Source organism: Crocodylus porosus, unplaced genomic scaffold (assembly GCF_001723895.1).
Source record: "Crocodylus porosus isolate Cpor-Errol unplaced genomic scaffold, CroPor_comp1, whole genome shotgun sequence".
NCBI classification, from domain to species: Eukaryota; Metazoa; Chordata; order Crocodylia; family Crocodylidae; genus Crocodylus; species Crocodylus porosus.
This window is the reverse complement of record NW_017728906.1, coordinates 152,455,518-152,467,192: the sequence shown is the minus strand read 5'-3', so window position 1 is coordinate 152,467,192 and position 11,675 is coordinate 152,455,518. Positions and strand designations below refer to the sequence as shown.

General features: G+C 47.9%; 1 protein-coding gene across 2 annotated transcripts in view; it reads right to left on the bottom strand.

Annotated features, from left to right (window-relative positions):
- The window catches only part of FNDC3A (fibronectin type III domain containing 3A), a 222,177-nt gene that overhangs the window by 201,416 nt on the left and 9,086 nt on the right, over positions 1-11,675 (bottom strand). The window lies entirely within an intron of this gene.

Here is an 11,675-nt window from a genome sequence, read left to right as displayed (position 1 = left end):
GGCCTGAGGGGGTCGGGGTGGGGAGGGGCTGATCTGGTCCCTGCTCAGGAAAATGGAGACAAAGAAGTCATTAAATAGGTTAGCTTTGTCGTCTGGTGTGATGACCAAATTTCCTAGCATGTCTTGCAGGTGCCCCACGTTACCTGGTACCTTCTTTTTGCCCCCTATGCATTTAAAAAAGGACTTCTTGTTGTCCTTGATCCAGGAAGCTAGTCTCAGTTCCATCTCTGCCTTGGCCTTCCTGACTGCCCCCCTTCATCCCCGAGCAACCACAGTATAGTCCTCCCTGGTGATGGCCCCTCCCTTCCATTGGGCGTACGCCTCCCTTTTAGCTAGAAAACTTTACCAAATGCTTTTGGTGAGCTATGGGGGCTTTTGCACCGTCCTGCTCCCTTTGATCCTTGTTGGGATTACCACCCTTTGGGCTTGGAGGATCGTCTCTTTAAGGAACAACCTCTCTTCTTGGACACATGGCTCCCCTCTCCTCCGGGACCTCAGTGCTTCCCCAACTATTCTCCTTAGCTCTGCCCTCCTGAAATCTAGGGCTTCTGCCTTGCTGCCACCTTGCGCTGGATGGTGAATTCCAGCAGGCGATGATCACTGTCGCCCAGGTGGCCGAGCACCTGCAGCCCCCTCACCAGGTTGTCACCCGTGGCCAGCACCAGGTCCAACAAGGCATCCCCCCTGGTGGGGCTGTGTACCTCCTGGGTCAGATGGAGATCCTGCATTTTGGCTAGGAACCTACATGAGTGGTCAGACCTGGCTGACTGCTCTTCCCAGCAGATGTTTGGAAAGTTCAGGTTACCCATGATGACCATGTCCTTTGACCTAACTACCTCCGTGAGCTGACTTAAGAATTCCTGGTCTAGGTCTTCCCCTTGGTTGTGTGGTCTGTAGTAGACCCCCACCATTTAATCTCTTTCCCCTCGACTGCCTTGTATTCTAATGACAGTCTCCAGATAAAATAAGAGACCAAACTGCTTTTAAAGAACTGTCCATGAAACAGGAGCAAAAACTGTTTTCTGAATTAAAAAGGGGAAAAAGATAGCTATCTAGAATTGTTTTAAAGATTTCTCTTCCATTTAAGTGCTTTTAAAAGTGAGTATGTTGCTTTAAGAAGACTGTGCAATCACTTATATTAACTGGGAACTACAGCTCAATATCCACTTAAAGTGAGAAACTTCCAGGTCCACCAGGGAAAGAGGAGGATTTACAACCTTAGATTGACATCTGTGCAAAGACTAGTCTGGCTAACTCACAGTGATGGTGCTGAATTTAGCGATTATGTAGTCATTATTTATGAATGACAAATACAAATACAAAAAGCTCTGGAAAAGCCAATATGATACTTAGGACTATAAAAGGGCAGGCTTGCCTGTGTTCTCAACAGAGTGATAATTCTGGCTTTTAAAATTTCTCTCCAAGTCTTATTTCCATGTAATAGGACATTTCAGAAAAACATATTTTCACATTACTGACTTAAATGACTCAATCTTTTTCAACAGGAACATGAGAGGGCCCATACAGTGTTTCTACTGCATGGGCCTCTGCTTATTCTTTTATAGATTATATAGTATTTTTTAGGTTAAGGACTCTTCTTGTTGCTATGTGACCTATTCTATCCCTACTATATAGTTTATAACCAGCTATTACTGTACCTCATTAATAGACATAACTGAAATACAGGTTAGAGATACTTACTATCAAGGTCATCTCCCATTCTTATAGGGTCTAGTTCAACTGTTTTTGCTTTTACTCTTATGTTGATGGATCAATTGTTGCCAATTTAAATTTCTGGCCATGCACTTCTCTCGCTTTAAAAAACCCAAAACAAAATAAAAACAACAACTTCGTACCTTAGCCCTCACTAATTTTTTTTCAACTACCTTCTCCTAGGTGGTGAAAACCTAATGCAGTTATCCCTTTTTTCTTTAAAGATCCAGCTTACTTCTGAGAAATTATGGAAAAAAGTTTCAGTGCAACCATTTTTAACATCTAGGAAGACACATAGTCAAAATAAAAAGATTTACTTTGCTATCAAACCAAAAGAAAATATATAGAACTTAATATGATCGTGTTGGGGTGATTATTATAGTTTTGATGATCTAGGAAATATATAAAAAAAAGCAAGGATTTTTGTGAGACATTATTTAAAAACCAGCTGCATGGTTGGGATAGATTTACACAAGTTTTTGAATGCAATGATTCTTTTTCACCAACAGATACAGGTTAAATGAAAAATGCCCCGCATTCAAAAGCTTGTCTAAGTTTATCCCAACCATGCAGCTGGTCCAATAAATGATATCACCCACAAAAACCCTGGCCCAAGACTTACTCTACTAGATTAGTGAGATGAAGAGACAAACTAGGCAACAGCTCATTCCTAAATGACTTTAGAGCATCACAGGGATTCTGGCCACATTTAGTGCAGATTTTTACGCGCGACCTTGTTACACCTTACATTGTAGGCTGCATAAATGTTGATCAGTGTTAGTAGTAGCTCAAAATTTGGGGCAGCCCTATGTTCAGGGGCTGGAGATGTTGGTATTACCATTACCAACAGCAGAGGGCTAGAGGACTGAAAGGTAAGAATCCTTCCCCCTTCCACTCCAGGCTTCCCCTCTGCCCCTGGGACTACCCCAGTTCCCCCTCTGTTCCCCTTGCTTACTTGCAACTGCCCTGCCACCCACTGCTGCCAGGCTGCTACTCTCCTCTAGGCTGAGCTTAGCCTGGATAGCAGTAGCTGTGGAGACCAGGCAGGCAAGTTAATTCTTCCCTGCCTGCTCCCCAAGACAGACAGTACAGTAAACTGGGGGAGGGGGGGGCAGCGGCAGCAGAGAAGGCAGTAAGCACGGATCTGGGATACTGGGGAAGGGCCCAATCCACCAGGTCAGAAGGATAGGTAAGGCAGATAGGGTGTTTATACGAAGGTGCAGCTTAGACTACAGTAGCTACACCTTAGTGTAACACGAGCTAAGCAACATTGATGACTGATGAACCTACCCTGGAGTGGCATAATTTAGAGCCGCCTAACAAGTGCTGAAAACTAGTTTCAGGTATTAACATGCAAACAATCCAGGCTTTAAGAGCTCCAGGAGCTGCCCAAAATTACCATGCAACAAGGCCCATACATTGTGAAGGGTTAAAGGTTTTTCCTGGAGGAGATTTAAAGCTCTAAATAAATTATTTTAAATTAACAGCATTAGCAATATTGCTAATACTATTAAGTCTGCTACTAAGGAGTCCAGAAAATTTACTGCAAAGTTACAAATCAATTTTTATTGCAAAATATTCAGTAGCAGCAATAAGCAGATCATTAAAAGAACCTAACAAGTCTTAAGTATAAATTAGATCAGGCTAAATCAGGGGTGTCAAACATATGGACTGTGGGCCAAATGCAATGGTTCCATAGGCCACATGAGTACTCCAGTGGGCTATCAGGAGTGTACACCCTTGGCTCCAAACTGCTGCACATCTCTGGCACTGCAGACCGGTGAGAGCTCTGTACGATCAGGCACGTGGCTGCAAGAAGCCGTGTTCAGGCAGCCACATAGAGCCAGGCAAGAGCCACTGTCCAGTCACATCCTTGTCCATGCCACTGCATACCCTCTGCTCCAGATCTGTGTCACCAAATGCAGCTCTGCACAGCTGCATGCCCCAGCAGTGTTGATCAGCCAGAGCTCTGTGCTGCCACTCAGCCCTGGCTCCTTGCCAATGCAAGCCCCTGACTCCACACTACTCAAATGCAGCTTTGTGCAGCTGCATTAGGGTGCCCACCTTTTCAAAATGGAAAGGTGGAACAAATGCCTACCTTTCCTCCCCCACCCCCAGCCTCCCCACCCTGTTGCCTCTCCTGAGAGCCTCATGCTGGCTACATGACCCCTGCCCTCCCAGCAGCAGTAGGGGGCAAAATTCTTTGTCACTGCTGTCTCTGCTGCTGCCAGGTGGGCAAGGGGCACCTTGCAATGGTGGCACAGCCAGTGCAGGGCTCCCAGAGGAAGGTAGCAGGGCAGGGAGCCCCGAGGCCACAGTGGGCAGCCCACATCCGCCCCCACCCTACATACAAGTGTGGTGGGGCATATGCCCTCTATGGCCCCCTTGGGAGCGAGCACAGCAGTGGGGAAGCACGCCCTCCCCACCACCTCCTAGTGGAGTTGCCTGTGGCTCCATCCTACTCCCTGCCCTAGGCCCCATGCACTACCCTAGCTGGGCAGCACCCCCAGTACCTGCCACACACTTCCTTCCTCACCATGGGTGCCTCTATCTGCTACCTCCCCTCCATAGTCTTACTTGTAGGTCCACTTACTTGCTCTCCACACTGCTTGGCTGTATTCCCAGCCACATGCATGTGGCACCCCCCCGCATCCCACTCCCAGCAGCCTGTAAGAGGAAACATTTCCCGAACCTGGATCCCTGAAGGATACTGTGAATCCAGGACAAATGGTGTCCCAGAGACACGTAGCCTGGGACCAGGACTTGATGTTCCCATTCCAAGACTGTCCTGCCCAATTATGGATGGGTATTCATGCCCTCAGACCTCTGCTTCCACCTGAAGCAGCCTAAGAGATTCACTACAGAGGATCCTCTGGCACCAGGTTTGAAACCATGTGATAGTCTTTAAGCATACAGGTACTTGGTTAGGCTCCATATTTCTTTTCAGCAGTGCTAGCAAAAAGAAGCAAACCGAAGGTTGCACTAGCTCTTCTAACACTTCTAAGCTGGAGGGGCACTTTCCTCCATGCTGAGCAGCTGCTGCCAGTACGGTGCCACTCCGACAAGCAAGCCTGGAGCTGGCACAGGGCCCAAGCTGGACAAGCTGATGCCGATCGTGGGAAAAGCAGCCCCGTGCTGCAGCCGCTCACAGCCCACATGGGGCTGCCTGTGCCTGCTCAGAACACCCCCACACAGGTTGCAAGCAGCTGCAGCAGGGAGTGCCGGCCACGGGGTGGGGGAAGAGGCTGCTTTTCCCTGTGCTCAGAACCAGCTCCTTCCCTGCCAGCAAGCAGGGGGTCAGTGCTGCATGCTGCCCCCTACCTGTACCTTGGGCCCGAGCCGGGTACAGGGAGCGAGTGGGCATGGGAGTCGGTGGGAACATGGGGCCCGCACCGGTGTCCCAAGGCCAGCACTAGCAGGGTGGCAGGAGTATGGGGTCCCAGCCAGCAGGGGCTCTATGGAGCTAAGCCAGCTCCCCCCTCTTCCTGCTGGTGCAGCCCAGCCCATCTCCACAGACCCCTGCCAGCCTGCTCTGGGCCCCACCAGTGTTGGCCCTGGGACATTGGTCCCAAGAGAATGATTAGGGGGTGGGACACCTGTCAAGGGGAGGGGCTAACCATGCAGCCCTCAACAGCTTGCTAAAACCAGGTAAGCAGCCCCCTGCACAAAATAATTACCCGCCCCAGGCTAGTCCAGGGGATCTCAATCCTCAGTCAACGGGCGAAATCCAACACCTGATGTCATGTCATCCAGCTTGTAGGGCTCCCTTTGAGTTCATAGGGAGCCTTGGAGGCCAAGGCCCTGCATATTAGATTGGGCCCCCACACTACTACATATACCCACTTCCACAGACAGGGTCCAGTCCAGCCCACAGACTGATCTGTGACACCTTATCTGACCTGTGGGGCCAAAAGATTGAGCATCACTGAGTTAATTCACAGCAACTGTCCGCATGTACGTTTCTGTCTTACAGTAATCAACACCTACCCTCACCTGGGAGACTAATCCCCAGTAGCTTACAACTCAGGTGACAGAAGTGTAATTGGTTACTGCAGAATAGCTCATGCACTGTAAACCTCTGCCTTCATTAACCTTGCAGTAGCCTGTTTATGTGCCCATGTCTTCAGCTTATAAGTTTTATTGCAGTGGTAAACAGGCTATTAAACTGCCTCCCTGTACATATGCAGTAAAACACTACATTGATTAGAGCAGAATCATTAGACTCATGTCTTCATGGAGGGCTGACTTAAAATGTCCTGAACTACTGAATTCAAAATTTTCCTTCCTCAACTTCACGCTTCCTAAGAAACCAACTATTGACAACCATACTTCTGACAGGTATCCTGGGCATAATATCTTCCTGTCCCATTGGAGTTTCAACAGCAATCCTGAATTGGACTCTAAGTCAGTAGTCAACTACCAGTGGATCTCAATCCATTGGTAGATCATTGAACCTCTTAGAGTCGTTCCAAGCCTGGGGTGGGGGGGCTGAATGCCTGCGTGCGTGCGTGCATGCATTCATGCATGCATGTGCCCCAGCCTAGCAGGTCAATCCATGGGGGAAGGAAGGGGCGGGGGCTAGATCAAGGCCCCCCATGGTGATAGACAGTGGTGCAGAGACAGGACTAAGTTGAGTCGGGCCGCAGATGAATGGGACTTACCAGATGGGGACAAATGCCCCCATATAATTTGTTCTCCCTCTGCCTCCATCTGTGACACCCTTCCCTCCCCACAGACTTACCTGCTGGGGGAAGGGGGTGGCAGCATCACAGGAGATCTTGGGTGGCTTTTAAATGCCAAAAGGTGATCTCCTACTTAAAAAGGTTAGAGACTACTGCTTTAAGTCATACTCTTCCCTTGAGAAAGGTCTGCAGTCTCTAATGGTGTTCTTCAGGGGTGGGCAATTATTCTGGCTGGAGGGCCACTAAACAAGTTTTGGTGAGCTGTTGAGGGCTGCAAGGGTAGCCCTGCCCCCTGGTTACCATCTTTGAACTGGCAGTCCTGCCCCCTAACCCCTAGCCTTTGCTACTGGACTTCCCTCCCCTTGCTCCTAGAAGTATTCCTTTTGGCAAGGGGGTTTGACATCTTGGAACCAGAGAATAACCGAATTATATTCTTAAAATCTAACAGCATACATTAATTTGATATCAAAAAGTATTTCTGTCCTGATTTGTGTGTTTCTGCGTAGTGTACATAGACATGATTGTGTAACAGATTAAAATGACGTCTTACATTGTATACTGCGGGGGGATATGGAGGGGTATAGGGGTAAGGAGGAGCATGTGCAGGTAGACAGGTGGGGGGGAGGGTAGCTGAGAGGGTTGTGGGTTCCCAATGTATGGCAGTGGGGGCATAGGGGAGGTACAGGTACAAGTATGGTGGGGTGTGCATGGGACCTTCCCTACAAACACCCCCCACACACATACCCCTCCCTTCCCTCATTGCACACAGCCCTTGCCACTAGCAGCAACACTGGATGATGAGACCAGGGCTCTCATGGCCCATGGCGACACTGGACTGTGCACGATTCTGGCAAGCCCCAGGACTGCATGTGGCTGGGCCGCAGGCAGGAAGAGGGTTGGAGCTGGCCTGGCTCCACAAAGCCTCTACCAGCCTTGGCTCTGCACTCCTTCTGCTCTATCCTAGGCCCCCACTGGCTCTGGCCCTGGGGTGCCATTGTGGGCCCTGAACTCCTGCCCACTCACTTATGGCTACTTCTTCCCCCACCTGTTGCTGCTGCTGCCCTTCCCCTGCCACTTCCCTTCCTTCTCCAACTACTGCCACTGCTACCCCCACCCCCATCCCACCAAGCGGCACATGGTTCCCAGCTGCATAGCCAGGATGGCAGGAGCCAGCCAGGCCCCTGCTGTGCTGTGTGGTCCTGGCTATGCAGCCAGGTTGGGCTGGCTCCAGTGATCCTCCCCTCCCCCCTTCTTATCTCAGTTTCCACTCTCAGATAGAGGGAGGGAAGGGGGAATAGCCCCATGGGTTGCCAGGCCAGAAGCCTCTGTGCTAAGCAGAAGCTTCTGGTTGGGGGCTGGGGCAGGGCCAGGCAGGCCTTGGTCCCGCTGCCTCTGGGTCCTGCTTCTGCTGGCACCTTGTCATCTTTGACAGGCAGCCATGAGCAGATAATTCATTTTCTAACTATTTTAGGGGACCTGTGGGCCAGATACAAAGGGCCAAGTGGGCCGGATCCAAACTGCAAGCCATGTATTGTACAATACATCTCTGTGTTGTACTGCATAAATAGCTAGGTCACATATTAAGAAGTCTACACTGTAGAAAGATTGTGCTAGGTGAAGCCAGCATAGGCAGAGCTAGCTCTGGAACTGGAATGAGTATAGTCAAATTAACGCAGCACTGGGACAGGCTAAAGCAGCAGAGTTCATTACCTCAACGTAGCATTATGCTAACATGTATGTCTTGCACTCGAGAGCTTGCCCAACTTTGTCCCAACTATGCAGCTGATCCAATAAAAAGATATCACTTTAAGAAATCCTTGCCTCTAACATAAGTAAGTTGTTTTCAGTTCCAGGATAGTTTGCAGAACTAGCCCATGCATCTCTGTCTGGCACTAAGCTTTGCCATGTAGACATGCCCTTAATCCAGCGATTCTTACTCTGGAGTGTTTTAAGGTCCTTTCAAGAGTGCCGTGGGGTGCAACACAAGGTTAGCAGTGTTAGGTGTGCAAAACACAATTCACAAGATAAACCCTGAATTTCAAATAGGAAGTCAGTTAGGAATTAGAAGAGATCAAGATGTGGCAGAATACTTTTGCGTTCTTTGCAACCAAAAATTTGCTTCATTATTTTTCTGTAGTCAAAATACAAGTGAAAACTAAGAGCTGGTATTTTCTGAAGGGTGCCTTGAGACTAGAAAGTCAGGAACCACTGCCTTAATCTCTACTAATACAGAAAGAAAAAAAAAACCAAAACCTGCCCCTCTAGCCCTGTCAGTGCCCCTTACTCCCAGCCCATCTTTCTTCTCTTGCAAACGATCTCTTGCTTCCTTCTAATTTGTTTTGCAGTTCCTGTTTTCCCTTCCCTTAGTCCAAACTAGTTTGGTTTCATATCCCATTTCCACCCATTAGGTGCATTTCATTCAGTGGAATCAGCTTGTGGGGGACTTGGCCTTTCTTCTCTAGCAACCAGGTTAAGACAAATTATGTACTAGGTCATAATGTGAAAGGTAGACTTAAACAAGCTGCATATTTGACATACCAGAGTCTATCCACCACATATTTGGCTCCCTGCATTTCCTACAAAATGAAAGGTCAAGGTATTCTGAAAAAACTCCCACATTTAGCAAAGTTAACACCTTCATCCTCCTCTCTCCTTTCCTAGGATAAAGCAATGATCCAGGAATCCCAAACAAGATTTAAGGAGTTCCAACACTCTACCACACCCTGAATCAGAGCATACAAGACAGACTGGCTCAATGGTCTCTCAAAATGCAGTTTACAAGGACACAGCAAAAACACAAACATTACAAGCAGGATCCCTGGACTGGTCTTGGTGCAATGCCATTTGATATTTTCATTGGACAGGTATAAGATTAAAAAAATAATAATAATAATTCTGATAACATCTATGGATGACAGACTGATGGAATAGAATTATTGGAGTTGCCCGACTAAATGGTCACAATCCAACGTGAAACAAAAGTACAAGATAAATGTATTTGGGAAACACAGAATGCAAGGTATTAATCGTATAAATGCTATTTTGGGAAGCAGCAATTCAGAAGGAATTAGGAGTCATCACCACAGGAAAACAGAGTGAAAAAAAAAAAAAAGATTCTCCGTTACCTGAGGAAAGTATGGATTTATTTATTTTTAAATTAACGCCCCCCTCCCATAAATAAATGGAGAAACCTGTGGATTTTGCACTTTTGCAAAGAGCTCTCCACAGGATGACAGAGTGCCAGCCTGCAAGGGGCTGGAGAGGGGGGAAAGCAGGAAGAAGGCAGTCAAGCAGGTGTGACCTGGTGCTGCAGGGCACAGCAAGGCCACATGGGTAAAGCTACTTGCTGTTGTGAGGTACACACTGCCCTGATGAGCTGTCCTCTGCCTGTGGCAGCAGCCAAGGGCACAACCCCATGTTGCTGCTGCCACACAGGCAGGGAATACCCTGCCAGGGCAGCGGTGAGGAGCCTCCCTGCGCAGCCTTGTTCTGCCCTACAGCACCAGGTCTCGCCCTGTGGAGACCCCACAGGCTGGCAGCAGGACAGGGAGCTCAAGCCTGTGGTGGGCAGTCTACATCCACCCCCAGAGCTGGGGGGTACAGCTCTCCCCTTCCCCTGGGAGCGGAAGCAGTGGTGGGGAGCCAGCCTTGCCTTCGCCCAGCCCGCAGCAGGCAGACATCAGGTAGCTGGGGCTCAGATGCTGCTGCAGGGAGAAGGGGCCTCTGGGACCATATAGCCCTAGCAGCTGGGCCCCACCCCCAGCAGGGCATGGACTTGCATTCTGTGAACAGAAGAGGCATAGGGAGCTCCGATTTCCCCATGATATCCCTCCCCCCAAATCAAATACCAAAATGTATAGTCATTTCATTTATTTTATTATAACTGAGGCACTGATAGGCTTCCAAGTTGTTTTAAAGCTGTAAAAATAAAATCAAGAAAGCACTGGGTTCAAGTGATACCTCTATATACAGTGGCCTTTCATTTTAAGTTACAGATTTTGGGGGTTTTAGATGAATAAAAATTGTAAATTCTCTGATTTTTATTTATTTATTTTTAAATCAAAAGAATTAGCGATTTGTTATCAGGGAAAACCAAGAGCCCTGGTCAGAGATAACTGCCTTAGCACAAGCTCTTAGTGCAAAATCCCATGGGTAACAAGTGTCATGGGGTACATAAAAGAAAGATATTTAGATGGAATCAAAGATCACAGAAACGAGATCACTTGTAACATCACTCTTAGAAACCTATACTTAGTTCTGGCATTCAGACTTAAGAGAGTTCAAAAACGAGGAACAACAAAAGGGATCTAGGAACAGAGAAGTCCTTAGAGGGGTGGAAGGCCTTATAATGCAAGGTATAAAAAAAATTCAACTTACTGTAGAGGAGGCTGAAAATTAAAAAAAAAAAACAAACAAACCCCACAACAAAACCAATATACACATAAGGAGGTGTATGTTTTTCAATTTTGCAAGGTATGATATAAAAAGAAAAAAAAAAGTCACTAGAGCCGTTATTAGTCTCATGAAACAATGCAATCAAACCCTCAATAGCTTGCCAGGGAAGGTCATTAACTCACCACTGCTATTTAACCCTAATGTTCTGTATCCAAAAATACAGTACAGGTTTTCCACGCTTTAGGTAGGTTCTGTATATGGAAGTTTCTTCTTGTGTGACAACCCTTTTATACCCAAAATTTGTTATATACAAAGCAAATACAATCTTAAGCGATTGGCAGCAGGTAAGTCTGTGGGGAGAGAGAAAAAAGCTGTGGGCCAAGGGGCAGAGGCCCCAGTGGCAAGGGAGGGGGGCTATAGGGGGCCTGCAACCACTCCAAATTGTGTTGTGGGTCCCCCAATCACCCTCCCAACACCGCCACTGCCTGCCCCAAGTGCAGCATGGCCCAGCCCCCTGCCAGGAAGAGCCTAGAACTACCCCGGCTCCAGCAGACTTACCTGGTGCTAATGCAGTCAGGGTCTTGGAATGTATCCCTATTTGATACCTTGTGAAGTGGGTTCCCTTTATGCAAATTTGAGTTATGCAAGTTTTTCAGGAACGCATCCACTGCATATAGCAAGAGGAACTAGTATTGCCCTGTGTAAACCAGACTGAAGTTTACTTATCATAGTCCTAAATCATACTATAGCAGAGGTCAGCAATAGTTTTTGGTTTTAGAGCAGAGTGCAACTAGGATCAGGTCAGAAGCAGCTGAATGTGACATAGGACTGAGCTGCAGCTAGCACTTCCCCACAGGGTAACACACATGGGGAGAGTTCCTACAG